Source organism: Camelus bactrianus, chromosome 21 (genome assembly GCF_048773025.1).
Source record: "Camelus bactrianus isolate YW-2024 breed Bactrian camel chromosome 21, ASM4877302v1, whole genome shotgun sequence".
NCBI lineage: Eukaryota > Metazoa > Chordata > Mammalia > Artiodactyla > Camelidae > Camelus > Camelus bactrianus.
In genome coordinates, this window is record NC_133559.1 from 5,995,144 (window position 1) to 6,010,422 (window position 15,279).

The following is a 15,279-nucleotide window of genomic DNA, read 5'->3' on the forward strand; positions in this document are numbered from 1 at the left end:
AATGAGGCATAGAGAGGTCAAGTGACCTGCCCAAGGTCACATGACCGTCTACTTTCCCACTGTGCACCACTGCTTTGGGTTTTACTAGAAACCTCTTTGGTGGCCACACTTCCTAATAGTCATATAATTTTATCTCTTACATTTGTGTAGTGATTTATGGCTTGAGAAGTTCTTCTCAAATTTGATTTTGTTTTATGCTTGCAACAGCCTTATGACATAGGCACTACAGGTAATAATATTACAGTTTTTCAGATGAAGAAGTCCATGTTCCTGAGGTTTAGTGATTTGCCCAAGGTCTCACTATCTGATGACAAATCTATACCATATCATCTATTAGCAAAATATTCTTCCTCAAGTACTATTTTTATTATGCCACTCTTCTGATTAAGAAGCTTGCAGGAACTACCTGTTGCTAAATATATAATTGTCAGTCAGTTGTTCAATTCTCTTTGCCAGCTGACCTCCATCCATCATTCATTCATTCATTTATTCAACAAGCCTTAATTAAACACTTGCGATGTGCGAAGAACTGGGGATACAAAGAGAAATAATACATAATCTGGGCCCTTGAGGAGATTACAGTGTGGTCAGGAAGTCATGCAGGTCAACCCATTATTTTAATCCGGGATAATAAAGGCTATAATAGAGATGTCATGGGAGGCATAGAAGGGACACCTCACCCAGACAGTGGGCTCAGGGATGGCAGCTTAGAGAAGGTGGGGCTTGTGCCAAATCCTGTGGGACAAGTTGGGTGTAGGGTATGAGATGGAGAGGGATAAGAGATGAGGTTGGGAAAGCTAAGCAGGGGAGATCATGAAAGACTTTGTGGGCAAAGTAAGGAATTTAAACTTTATCTTATGGACTACAGAGAGCCATTATAGGATTTTAGACAGGAGATGACATGATGACACAATCAGACGTGCATTTTAGGGAGGTCACTATGGAAGAAGCATTGAGAATGGATTGGAGGAGGACTAGATAGGAGACAGCCAAGACACTTAGGTATCTGTTGCAGTAACACAGATGAGAAATGGAGGACTGGACTAAGGTATTTATAGTAGGGCCAGAGAAAAACTTTTGAATCAGAAAAATTTCAAGAAGTTGAAACCCATAAGGCTTGCTGACATGCTGGATATAGAAGGTGACAATGAGGAAGGAATCAAGGGGACATCTGGGGTTTTGGCTTGAGCAGCTGGGCAGACAATGAGACTATTTCCAGGGAGAGGGATGTAAGCGGAAGGGTTCCATCCTGAGCCCGCGGAGTTTGAGGTGCCTGTGAGACGCTTGGATAAAGAGGAATCTGGGCTGGAGTTGTAGATTTGGAAGCCATCGGCAGGAATGAGACATTGTAACCTCAAGAAGAGATGAGACTGACCCCGGGGAACCTGTGGCACAGTTGTTCTCACCCTCGGCTGTGCATTAGAACTACCTGGGGGAACTTCAAAGAATCCAGACAGCTCAGGTCACAACACAGACCTATAAAATTAGAATTTCTGGGAATGGGATCCAGGCATCAGTGTTTCTTTAAGAACTCTCCAGATGATAAAGTGGTAGCCAAGATAGAGAAGCACTTGGCATACAGAAGGAGGAGCAGGAAAAGCCTCATTAAAAATGACAAAAGGGAGAGGAGAAGCTCATGAGGGAGCCTAAGAAGCATTTTCTCAAGGAGCAGGAGAAACGGGGGAGGAGGGGAAGATGGGCGCCTGGGGTGCGAGAGGGCAGGAGGAGCACCCCTCTTCTTCATAATCTTCAGTCACTTCCTAAAGTCATCCTGTCCTGCAGGGACCTCATCTGTTTGCTCTTCCCTGCGTTTAACTTGATAGATGCTCATCTGTGTCTCCACTCAAACTATGTCCAGGATTCCTGCCCCTTCCCAGAATGTCAATCCATATCCACTCCTTGTGTGAGACTTGGCTGAAAGCTTTCCTCCAAAGATCTGCTTACTTTTGATTTTGATTCTGATTACCCCTCTTTGTGTAGTTCTTTATGCATTTAGTTGTTTATCAAAGATGGCCAGCTGTGGGGCAATGCAGAGAGTCCTCGACTTAGACTCTGAAGATCTGGGTTCAAGTCCTGGCTCTGGTACAAGTTAAAATTATCTGGAACTTTCGGGGGATGTCATTAAAAGGTCATCAGTTTCTTTACCTGTAAGGTAGTCAAAGCTGTAACTACTTTGAAGGGTTTGTGTGTGAGAATGTAAGAAAGCTATACAAGTGGTATAACGTAGGGCGGTAGTGTTAAATTTTACCCTTGTTAGTAGGTTTTTTGCAATCATCCCAAAGTCTGTGTGTGTGTGTGTGTGTGTGTGTGTGTGTGTGTGTGTGTGTGTTTGCTTGATTTTCTAACTGGATTATGAATTTAAAGACAGAAACTGTTTTGATTCTTTTCTGCCTCCCTTAAAGGGGCTCGTGGGCTGTTGAGACCCTTAGGCAGCCACACATTTGCGGGCTCCCGCTGGTTAACCACGTGCAACAGCCCTGAGGATGTTGCTCGCAGGTGACAGGACTTCTGGACCAAGAGTCTGATGACAGCCTGCACAGACATGGGATATCACGGGGTCAGTATCATCTGGTCCGAGTCTGTAGGCTCCAAACACATAAGGGAAAAATTCTAGGTGCGTGAGGAAACAGGACAGGATTGGGGCAAAACCATTTGATGGCTCTTCAGCTTGGTCTGAGGAAAATCCAAAATCCTTAAGCCTACCAGACATGATTAGTGGGTTTACAGAGTGACCTCTCTGACCTCATCTCCTGTGACTCGCCCCTTGCTCATTTCGTATCCACCTGTCTCTTTACTCTTCCCTGGACACACGTGGCATGCGGCTGCCGCAGGGCGTCTGCAGCTGCTCTTCCTCTGCCTGGAACGCTCTTCTCCGGATAGTCATTTGTTTCATCCCCTCGCCTTCTTCATGTCTTTGCTCCAGTGTTACTGTCTCAGGAGGCCTACCCTGACCACCTTTCTAAAAGTGTGATGCTCAACATTTTGTATCTTACTGCATTGCTTTTTGTTCTCCTGTAGCACTTGTCATTATCTGCTGTAATATGTGTTTGATTCATTTCCTACTGTTTTTCCATTAGAATGTAAACTCTATGAGGACCATTTTTTCTATTTTTTTTTAAACTGCTGTATCCCTGGTGCCTGGACAGTTCTTGGAACATAGGCACTCAGTATTTGTTGACGAATGAATACATGAGTAAATGAATGAATGAACAAAGTTTACTTATCAATGGCCAAGATGCTTTGAACTGGTAAAGACTTAACAGGTCAAGGTATCTGACTCTTTCTTACTCTGTTTCCTCTTGGTTTCTTTATAGGACTTTATTTAATCAAATTTGGGTGAAAACTCATTAATTCCTGTGGGGAAATGACTCTTTAGCTTCCTGGATTTTTTGTTTGTTTTCTCTCAAAGGGGATAAATCCTGAAGAGGAGTTTACTGAATCTTACTTTAAACTCTCTTTTCTTATGTCTCCTGAATGTGACTCCCAGTCTTCTGGAAATTCCTTTCTTTGGAACAAATTTTCTAAAAACGTGAGCCCTTTCTTTGAACCTCAAAGGCAGATGAACAGAAAAGAATTAGGACATTATGGTTTGTACACGTGTGGGATTAACTCTCTGATGAGGTTAATAGGGTTGGAAGCACAGAGTTTGGATAAAGTTTCAGAAGCTAAAATACAGTGAACTACTTGTGAGGGGGCATTTGAATGTAGGGGGACACCATTCTCTCCCTCTATTTTTTTCAGAGTGAGCACACAATTGGTGTCTGCACGAACCAATGGTCCTACCCAGGAGAGCAGCTGCAGTGTGATCTACAGCCCCTCTGTTCCCTGCTCAGATACATGGAGGGGTTCAATGTGAAGTGTGGTTTCTTTTTCTTTTATTACATTTTCTTTTTTACTGTGGTAAAATAGACATAACATACAATTTACCATCTTAACCATTTTTAAGTGGCAGTTCAGTGGTATTAGACATCTTCATATTGTTGTGCAGTCTTCACCATCATTCATACCCAGAATACTTTTCACCCTGTAAAGCTGAAACTCTGTACCTATTAAACAGTAACTCAACATTCTTGAAGTGTTGTTTCTTTTGTTTCTCATCTGACTCATCACAAACTCATTCAGCTACACCATAGGTGGGAGTACGTCACGTGAATGAAAATATCTCACAGTTTTATTATTTCAAAACCAGGTTCCAACAGAGGCTGGGAAACCATCTGGCAAGGATGCCCAGGCAGAGATTTCTGGGTTACGTGGGAGTTTGCACCTCTACATCATAGAATCATAGAGTTGGATCATCTGGTTCAACTTAGAAATCTTCTAACTCAGCTCCCACTTCAAAAGTCCCTCTGCGGTGACCCTGACTAATGGTCACATAGTCTTTTCTCAGGCAAGGTTAATGATGAGAATGATGTTTTGGGGACTGTTAAAAATAAAAGGAAATTTCTTCTTGAATTGGGTAAAATTACTTTCCTTTTAACTTGTTCCTATTGGCTGTACTCTTACTCTCTCAAGCAATGTAGAATTGCTCCTTATTCTAAGTGGTAGTCTTAGATGCTTGCAAACGCTCCTAACATCTTTATGTCTTCTTTAGGAGAGAAGTCTTCATCACACTCCTCCGGAAGAACTCCAGCTTGCAACGCCTCTCAGGATGTCCTGGCTGAGCAGGGTAGGGCACAGAGTTCTGTTTCCTTCCTATCTGGACACTGCTTCTAATAATCTACCTAAGATTCCTTTAGGCTTTAAAATTTTAAATTGTGATAAAATATGCATAACATAAAAATTACCGTCTGAATCACTTTGAGGTGTACAGCTCAGCAGTGCTAAGTATATTCGCATTGTCGTGCAACCAATCTCCAGTAGTCTTTTCATCTTGGAAAACTGAAACGCTGTCCCCTTTAAACGATAATTTCCCATTCCCCTCCCTCCCTGGCCCCTGGCAACCATTATTCTACTTTTTTAATCTATGAATTTGACTACTTTAGGTGCCTCACATGAGTGGAATCACACAGTATTTGTCTTTGGCTTATTTCACATAGCATAGTGTCCTTAAGTCTCATCCATGCTGTCGCATGTGCCAGAATTTCCTTCCTTTCTAACGCTGAATTCTATTTCATTGTTTATCCATTCAGCCATCGACGAACACTTGGGTTGTTTTTATCTTCTGGCTATTGTGAGTAATGTTTCTATAACATGAGTGTACAATGATCTCTTCTAGACCCTGTGTTCAGTTCTTTTGGATATAAACCCAGAAGGGCAATTGCTGGATCATATGGTAATTCTATTTTTAATTTTTTTGAGGAACTGCCATATTGTTTTCCATAATTGCTAATCAATTTTATATACACATCAACAGCGCACAGGGTTCTAATTTCTCCACATCCTTGCCAATACTTGTGATTTTCTATTTTTTAATTTAAATTTTATCTTTTTATAGTAGTCATCCTAACGGTCACGAGGTGGCATCTCACTGTGGTTTTGATTTGCGTTTCCCTAATGATTAGTGATGCTTCACATCTTTTTATGTGCTTTTTGGCTATTTGTAATACTTTCCTTGGAAAAATGCCTCTTCAAGTCTTTTTCATACTTTTAAGTTGAATGTTTGAGGGTTTTTGTTGTTGATTTTTAGGAGTTCTTTTTATGTATTCTGGATATTAATCCCTTATCAGAATATGCCTTGCAAACATCTTCTCCCATTCTGTGGGCTGTCTTTTCACTCTGTTGATTGTGTCTTTTGATGCGCAGAAGTTTTAAATTATGATGTAGTCCAATGCATCTGTTTTGATTTTTGTTGCCTTTGCTTTTGGTGCCATGTTTTGGGCTGTGGCAGTTTTTCTTAGCGCGATCACAGCTCGCGGCGCTCTTGCTATGACCTCAGTCGATCAGAAGCCCTCGTCAGATCTGTTAGGCTCTTAAGCCTGGTGACCCTCATTCTACCTTCTCAACCCACGTTTGCGTCTCTAAATTCTGCTCACCCTTAAAGGCCCAGGCCAGCTGACTCTTCCAGCAAGAATCCCACTGATATTCCCCAGTCAGATGTAATCTTGTCTTCCCCTGGCCCTTGTGTTTGATTACAGTTCTATCATAGTATTCTCTGAATTAAATCTTTTGATTTATATGTATCACACCTCTCTGTCGACTGTGAACTCCGTGGGGGTAGGGACGGTTTTTCACGTGTGTGCCCCCTTCAGTAGCTAGCATCGTGTCTTGTGTGTAGCTGTTTCAGCAAAGATTAGTTGATGTGGCAATTACACGCTGGGTTTTGCTCCATGAATTACAATACTCATTGGGAAAGCTCTTTTCATTGGCATGGGAAGAAATAAACTGATTAAAAAACACGGGTTTTAGAAGTCAGACCTGCACTTGAATTTTATTCTTGTCACTTACAAGATACATAACTTTGGGAAAGTTAATTAATCTCTCCATGCCTCAGCTTTCTCATCTGCGAAATGGACATGATGAAAAGAACCTAATTTACTGGGGTTCATGAGAGGATCCCATGGAATAAGGCATGTGAGCACTCAGCATTGTGCCCGGCACACACTAAGTGCTCAGGGAAAGTTAGTGATGATTATTTTTCACTTGTATTTGTAAACAATTGTTCTTTTGGACTGTTCACATGGAATTGTGACTGTCCTCCTTAGATTGTGAATTCTTTTTTGAGGGGAGGGGGAGGTAATTGAGTTTTTAAAAGTTAATTAATTAATTGAAAAAAATTTTTTTATTGAGTTACAGTCATTTTACAATGTTGTGTCAAATTCCAGTGTAGAGCACAATTTTTCAGTTATACATGAACATACATATATTCATTGTCACATTTTTTTTTCGCTGTGAGCTACCACCAGAGCTTGTATATATTTCTCTGTGCTATATAGTATAATCTTGTTTATCTATTCTGTATATACCTGTCAATATCTACAAATTTTGAAATCCCAGTCTGTTCCTTCCCACCTCCCGCCCCCTTGGCAACCACAAGTTTGTATTTTATATCTATGAATCTGTTTCTGTTTTGTATTTATGTTCTTTTTTTTTTTAATTCCACATATGAGCAATTTCGTATGGTATTTTTCTTTCTCTTTCTGGCTTACTTCACTTAGAATGACATTCTCCAGGGGCATCCATGTTGCTGCAAATGGCATTGTGTTGTTGGTTTTTATGGCTGAATAATATTCCATTGCATAAATATACCACAGCTTCTTTGTCCAGTCATCTGTTGATGGACATTTAGGCTCTTTCCATGGCTTGGCTATTGTAAATAGTGCTGCTATGAACATTGGGATGCAGGTGTCTTTTTGAAGTAGGGTTCCTTCTGGATATATGCCCAGGAGCAGGATTCCTGGGTCATATGGTAAGTCTATTCCTAGTCTTTAGAGGAATCCCATACTGTTTTCCACAGTGGCTGCACCAAACTGCATTCCCACCAGCAGTGTAGGAGGGTTCCCCTTTCTCCACAGCCTCTCCAGCATTTGTCATTTGTGGACTTTTGAATGATGGCCATTCTGACTCGTGTGAGGTGATACCTCATTGTAGTTTTGATTTGCATTTCTCTGATAATTAGTGATATTGAGCATTTTTTCATGTGTCTATTGATCATTTGTATTTCTTCCTTGGAGAATTGCTTGTTTAGGTCTTCTGCCCATTTTTGGATTGGGTTGTTTGTTTTTTTCTTATTAAGTCGTATGAGCTGCTTATATATTCTGGAGATCAAGCCTTTGTCAGTTTCATCATTTGCAAAAATTTTCTCCCATTCTGTAGGTTGTTATTTGTTTTACTTATGGTTTCCTTTGCTGTGCAGAAACTTGTAAGTTTAATTATGTCCCATTTGTTTATTCTTGCTTTTATTTCTATTGCCTGGGTAGACTGCCCTAGGAGAACATTTTTGAGATGTATGTGAGATAATGTTTTGCCTATATTTTCTTCTAGGAGGTTTATTGTATCTTGTCTCATGTTTAAGTCTTTGATCCATTTTGAGTTTATTTTTGTATATTGTGTAAGGGTGTGTTCTAGCTTCATTGATTTACATGCTGAACATCAACAAGAGAAAGGACAAAAACCACATGATCATCTCAATAGATGCAGAAAAAGCATTTGATAAAATTCAACACCCATTTATGATAAAAACTCTCACCAAAGTGGGTATAGAGGGAACATATCTCAGCATAATAAAATATATGACAAACCTACAGCCAGCATAGTACTCAATGGTGAAAAACACAAAAGCTTCCCACTAAAATCTGGGACAAGACAAGGCTGCCCACTAACACCACTCCTATTCAACATAGTCCTGGAAGTCCCAGCCACAGCAATCAGGCAAGAGAGAGAAATAAAAGGGATCCCAATTGGAAAAGAAGAGGTAAAAGTGTCACTATATGCAGATGACATGATACTATATATAGAAAACCCTAAAAGGTCCACACAAAAACTACTAGAACTAATTGAAGAATTCAGCAAGGTAGCAGGTTACAAGATTAACATTAAAAAATCAGTTGCATTTCTTTACACTAATGGTGAATCAACAGAAAATGAAAGTAAAGAAACAATCCCCTTTAAAACAGTACCCAAAGTAATAAAATACCTAGGAATAAATCTAACCAAGGAGGTGAAAGACTTATACATGGAAAACTATAAACCATTGATGAAGGAAATTAAAGAAGGCTTAAAAAAAATGGAAAGATATCCCATGCTCCTGGATTGGAAGAATCAATATTGTTAAAATGGTCACACTGCCCAAGGCAATATACAGATTTAATGCAATCCCTATCAAATTACCTAGGATATACTTCACAGAACTAGAACAAATCATAATAAAATTTATATGGAACCACAAAAGACCTAGAATTGCCAAAGCATTACTGAAGAAAAAGAAAGAGGCTGGAGGAATAACTCTCCCAGACTTCAGACAATACTATAAAGCTACAATAGTCCAGACAGCATGGTATTGGTACAAAAACAGACATATGGACCAATGGAACAGAATAGAGAGCCCAGAAATGAACCCACAAACTTTTGGTCAACTAATCTTCGACAAAGGAGGCAAGAATATACAATGGAATAAAGACAGACTCTTCAGCAAATGGTGTTGGGAAAACTGGACAGCAGCATGTAAATCAATGAAGCTAGAACACTCCCGTACACCATACACAAAAATAAACTTAATTTATTTATTTTTGATGGAGGTACTGGGGATTGAACCCAGGACCTTGTGCTTCCTAGGCACGTGCTCTACCACTGAGCTATACCCTCCCCCACCTTAGATTGTGAATTCTTAATCTCAGGCACCCTGCCTCTGTATCCCCCCAGGGTCTAGAAAAGTGTCCAGCAAACTGTAGTCGTCAGTGTTGGATGAATGAATGAATCTGAGATTTTTGAACTGCAGTTTCACTGTTCTACATATGTAAATATGACTTTTATTAATAAACATTGCATTGTGGGGCCTTATAAATGAATACTATCAGTGATTTCCTTAGGTGTGTGGAAGACAGTGTGAAAGAGACTTGCAGATTATGAACTTGAAAATAAGCAGAATGAATTAGAATGCCACAGTAGAGGACTGGTAATAGTAGGAGCAGACACGTGGAGTGGAAAAATTAATGACTAAGGTAGATGTTGGGGATGGCTTTATGGAGATGAAATTTGAACTGAGATTTTGAGAATGAGTACAATATGGGTTGAGTAAATCATCTGCTTATTTAAATCCTAGTTGTTCATTAAAGACCAGGACAGATGCTTCCTCTACTGAAGACATTTGTCTTATTCCCCCCTGCATGTGGTCTATCCCTCCTTTGAGCCTGGATGGTGCTTTATTTCTTATTGCCTTACCATCTTCAGTTACAGTCCTTGGTGTGCACGAGGTGATCAAAAATTTTTGTACATTGAATCATATCATCATCACTTACATGCGTAGCTGAGCGCCTGCCTCTACCCCTGACTAATTGCAAGCTCTTTTAGGGCAGAAGTTGTGTCTTTGCAGTTTTCTAGTTCCTGGAATGTGCCAGGAACCATGCCAGGCACTCTGCAGACCCTTTCAGCCACCCTATGAAGAAGATATTATTATCAGAATTTTGTTGACTCGTTAGTCATTTATTTCAAATTGCAATACTGGGTATTAATGTAGTTCATATGACTCATTAAAATGGTTACCACTGGTATTATCAGAATTTTTGAATGAGGAAACTGAGGCTCAAGTCACACAAGAAGTTAAGTGGTTAGGCCAGGATTGGAACTCACTTCTATTGGGCTCCCAGACTGCTGCTCTTGACCATTCAGCCTACTGTGCAACGCATAGACACTGCACGGTTAGGGGGAGAGCTGCTGTCATAGAACCTGGTGACCAGGCCATGTGACAAAAGACTTACTTGTTCATGGGCAGAGAGCGCCACACTGACCTGTTCCCTTTCCAACAGTGTCATTTTTTCTAGACATCTAAGGACTCAGGGAATCCAGTGATCAGTAGGTGGCACTAGAACCTCATATGATAGTATGATAATTTCTCCAGTTTGCTTCCAAGGTATAAATGGTGAAAAGTTGTTCAGTTAAGTTAGAGTCTAGGTGGCATATTGGGGCATTGTGGGCAACCACGTTGAAGATGTAGACTGACACCAGATCGTGGGGCATTCAGTCTTCTGAGCTTTCAGTCAACACATACACTTATTGGGCATACACCATGAGCAGCCCCTGTTTTTGATGCAGAGGGTACCTTGGCAAAGAAGACAAACAAAATCCTTGTTCTTGCGGGCCCCAAGTTCCAGTAGAGGGAAAAAGACAATAAACAAGTAACATGAAAACAAGATATCAGGAATGAAAAATGCTAACAACAATGACAACAGAAAGAGGAGTGTGTGGTGGAGCGTGGTCGGGGCACTACTCTTTCAGATTAAACGTCAGAGAAGTCTTCTCTAAGGAGGTGAGCTTTAGCTGAGACTTAAATGAAATAAGAAGCCCCGTCCACAAACCAGGGAGGAATCAGCTTGTCCTGCTAGAATCATCAAAAGAAGGCCAGAGTGGTTGGAAAATGGTGAGCTAAGAGGACAGTGGTACAAGATGAGGTCTGGCGGGGCCCCACCCTAGGAGGCCCTGGGAAGTTCACTGCATTTTATTCCCAGTGTAGTGAGAAACTACCAAGACTTCTAAGCAGGGCTGTGACATGATGTGGTTTACATTTTCCAGAGGAGAGGGAGCCCCATCAGGAAGCTATTGCTGTATTCTAGGAAAGAGACAGTGGTGAGCGGGTGATAGGAGTAGACATGACAAGACTGGCGAATTTCAGCTGCTCTGTATTTTGAGATAGAAACCATAGGGGTTGCTAATGAGTTTCGTTTTGGTGGAGGGAAAGATTACATGAAGAATGACTCCTAGGTTTTTGCTTGAGCAATGTGGCTAGTGCTATCAAGTTACTGAAATGGGAATTGAGGAAGAAACAGGTTAAGTCAAGAGTTCTGTTTTGGCTCAAAATGGATTAAAGACCTAAATGTAAGACCATAAACTCCAAAACTCCTAGAGGAAAACATAGGCAGAACACACTTCGACATAAATTGTAGCAGTATTTTTTTGAACCAGCTCCTAGAGTAATGAAAATAAAAGCAGAAATAAATAAATGAGACCTAACTAAACTTAAAAGCTTTTGCACAGGAAAGAAACCTATAAACAAAACGAAAAGACAACCCACAAAATGGGAGAAAATATTTGCAAAGAGTGAGAATGGCAAGGAGTTAATTTCCAAAATATATAGACAGCTCATACAGCTTAATATCAAACAAAACAACCCAATCAAAAAATGGGCAGAAGACCTACATAGACATTTCTCCAAAGAAGACATGCAGATGGCCAAGAGGCACATGAAAAGATACTCAATATTACTAATTATTAGAGAAATGCAAATCAAAACTACAGTGAGGTATGACTTCACACCAGTCCCAATGGCCATCATTAAAAAGTCTACAAATAATGAATGCTGGAGAGTGTGTGGAGGAAAGGGGACCCTCCTACACTGCTGGTGGTGCAGCCACCATGGAGGACAGTATGTAGGTTCCTTAAAAGACTAAAAATAGACTTACCCTATGATCCATCAATCCCACTCCTGGACATATATTTGGAGAAAACTATAATTTGAAAAGACACATGCACCCCAGTGTCCATAGTAGCACTATTTACAATAGCCAAGACATGGGAACAACCTAAATGTCCATTGACAGATGACTGGATAAAGAAAATGTGGTTTCTATATACAATGGACTATTACTCAGCCATAAAAAAGAACAAAATAATGCCATTTGCAGCAACATGGATGGACCTAGGCATTATAACGTTAAGTGAAGTAAGTGAGACAGAGAAAGCCAAATATCATATGATATCACTTAAATGCGGAATCTAAAAAAAATGATACCGATGAAATTATTTACCAACTGGTAATACACTCAGACATAGAAAACAAACTGGTTACTAAAAGGGAAAGGGGTCAGGGGAGGGATAAATTAGGAGTTTGGGATTAACATATATGGGCTACTATATATAAAATAGATAAACAACAAATACCTACAGATAGCACAGGGAACTATATTCAGTATCTTGTAACAACCTATAATGGAAAAGAATCTGAAAAAGAATATCTCTATATCTATCTATCTATCTATCTATATATCTATCTATGTATCTATCTATGTATCTATCTATCTAACTGAATAACTCTATTGTACACCTGAAACTAACACAACATTGTAAATCAACTATACTGCAATTTAAAAAAGGACTTCTGTTTGGGAATGCTAAGATTGAGATGCTATTTGACATCCAAATGGAAATGCCAAGTAGATGATTAGATATATAAGTCTGAGGTTTAGGAAAGAGATTGGAGGTGAAGATTGGAGAGTCTTAGAAATACTGATGATGTTTAAAGTCAAAGGACTGGACAAAATAACCTGTAGTTTGGAAAGAGGGGAAGGTGGCTGAAGAGTGAGCCCCAAGGGGAAGAATGACGGGCTGCCACGAAATAAAGATCAGTTTTCTACAAGAGAATGAGAATATTTGATTTAGGTATTTTTGGAGGAATCGCTGTGAATTGTCCTCACAGTTTGCATGATTCAGTCAGAGTCTAAGAATAGTGCTTAAGGGGAACTGTCTTCCATTTGGACTTTTCAGTTGAGGAGATTTGGAAGATTGCTATATGGCCTAGACTCAGACAGCTTCTTTTTTGCCAGGTGTAGAGTCCACTTCTGGTCAGCCTGTAGCACATTAGGATGTTTATCCTGCCTCCTTTACTACCCTTCTGAGGGCAGGCTCCTACTTCTTGTCTTTAGCTTTGGGCCTTTGGGTGGGGTAGCCACCCAGGCTGCCATGTTGCAAGGTCTGCATGGGCTTGTGTTATACATGTGATGAGGAAGTTACAGAGATCAGGTTCACCTAACTTTGTTCTTAGCTATTTCTCTCCATCCCAAACATCTCTCTTGCCAGTTTTCTTCTTTCCCCTTCATTTTCTGCTCAGAAAACTTTTTGGATCCTATTATTAATAGAAAAAAAATCCAAACTCTTCATGGTAGATTTTGAAGTCCTCCCTGACCTTGCTCAGTTTGTCCTTTCAGCTTTGACTCTCTCTCTTTTCTCTCTTTGGCTTTCCAGGAAGGGTCTAAGTTATAGAGAACATTTGTGAAGAAGATCCATCTTATCTCTGAACAATTATGCAATTTACACATTAGCCTACATATGGGCTTCTCCAATGAGCTTAAGGCCCAGGACAAACCGTGACCCTTCTCATTGCCTCTGCCCCAGGATCATGGCCTTAGCTTAGATGCTTTCTTTTTGAAAGCCTTTTCAAAATCCTTGCAGGCAGAATTACTCTCTTTTTGGTGCCATGACAACAATTTTCTTACCGTATTTATGGCATTTTGTCTTGTTTAATGGTTATTTGCTGCACACATATTTCTTATTAGATTGGAAGCTTCTTGAAGAAAAGAGCTGTCGTTATGAGTTTTTGTGTCCTTCCTATGGTGACTATGATCTGATGGCCCTCAGTATCCATTTTCATCAACTGCTCTATTTCCCAGACTCCCTTGCAGCTAGGGTTCTAGATGTGAATTCTGTTTTACCAATTAGATGATTTTACATGATGTTTGGAAGGTATTGTGATTTTGGCTATTTCTTTTGGCAAATAAGGTCATGGCTACATGGACATTGATAGGCAATTTTGGTAGCAATGCTAGCAAACTTCTGGATTCCAGCTTTCTGATTCCTCAACTGCAGCACTGGTGACATATTGAACTCAATAGTTCCAGAAGTTGCTTGGTGATTTTTAATGATTGAGCCTTTATAGTTCTAGACATTAAATTCTCTTTTGATTAAAATATCTGAAAAGGTTACTGTTTCATTCACTGAAATGAGGGTCTCATATAGTCTCTTTTGTCTATTACTGTGTAACAGACAGTAGGGACCCAATAAATGTTCAGCTGAATTTATTCTGAAGCCAGACTGGTTTACTCCATCTGCCTACCTATTCAACAAACAACTAATGAGTGCCACTAACATGAGCGGCTGCCCTAAGTGCTATGTAGTACAAGTTTGAGTAAGATGTGGTCTTATTTCCAGTTTGGTAGGGGAGATAAATGCTATAATGTGAGAAATGATATAACAGGAATGCGTAGAAACTTAGGGAAAGGAGTGCTTGGGGAGGTTTCCCAGAAGATGTAATGTTTTAGTTGGGACATAGAGGATGCTGCAGTTTTTGCCAGGCAGAAAGCGGAGGGGAGGTATTCCAGGCTGTGGAATGGTATGTTCAAAAGTATGAACTGATGAAAGACTATGGTATACTAAAAAAAGGCTAAGTCCCTGGCATGGCTGGAGCATTAAATGCTCTTAGAAGGGCTGGATAGGGCCTATGTGCCATGTTCAGGAGTGTGAACTTTATTCTAAAGTCACTGGGAGCCACTGAAGAGAAGGGAGATTAAGGCAGTGGGACTGGAGAAGTGGGAAGAGATTTAAGAGCTATGGTGGATGTAGAGCTGGTAGGACTTAATAGCCATTTGAGTGTGGAGCTGAATGAGGGGAAAGGGTCAAATCTGACTCCTCTGCAGGAGAAGGAGGTGAAAATATTTTGGTAAGTTCCTTCTGACTCCTTGTTATTTGTTTCATATTGATTCTTCTTTTCTTTAGTGCCCAGGGACTCAAAGAACAAAGAGATCTTAGAAGTAGAGAAATGAGGTCTTATTCTTGGAAAATGGCACACAAGTAAAGAGAGTATGGTCCCACAGTAAAGAAGGAAAAGAGTCCTTGAGGTTAATGCTCACCAATCATTTA

The 15,279-nt window shown here is 40.2% G+C and overlaps 1 non-coding gene across 1 annotated transcript; it reads right to left on the reverse strand.

Annotated features, from left to right (window-relative positions):
• Positions 1-9,168: 9,168 nt before the first annotated feature.
• TRNAP-AGG (transfer RNA proline (anticodon AGG)) lies at positions 9,169-9,241 on the reverse strand. Its single transcript has one exon. It is a non-coding gene; the product is annotated as a tRNA-Pro (tRNA).
• Between the last annotated feature and the right edge of the window lie 6,038 nt (positions 9,242-15,279).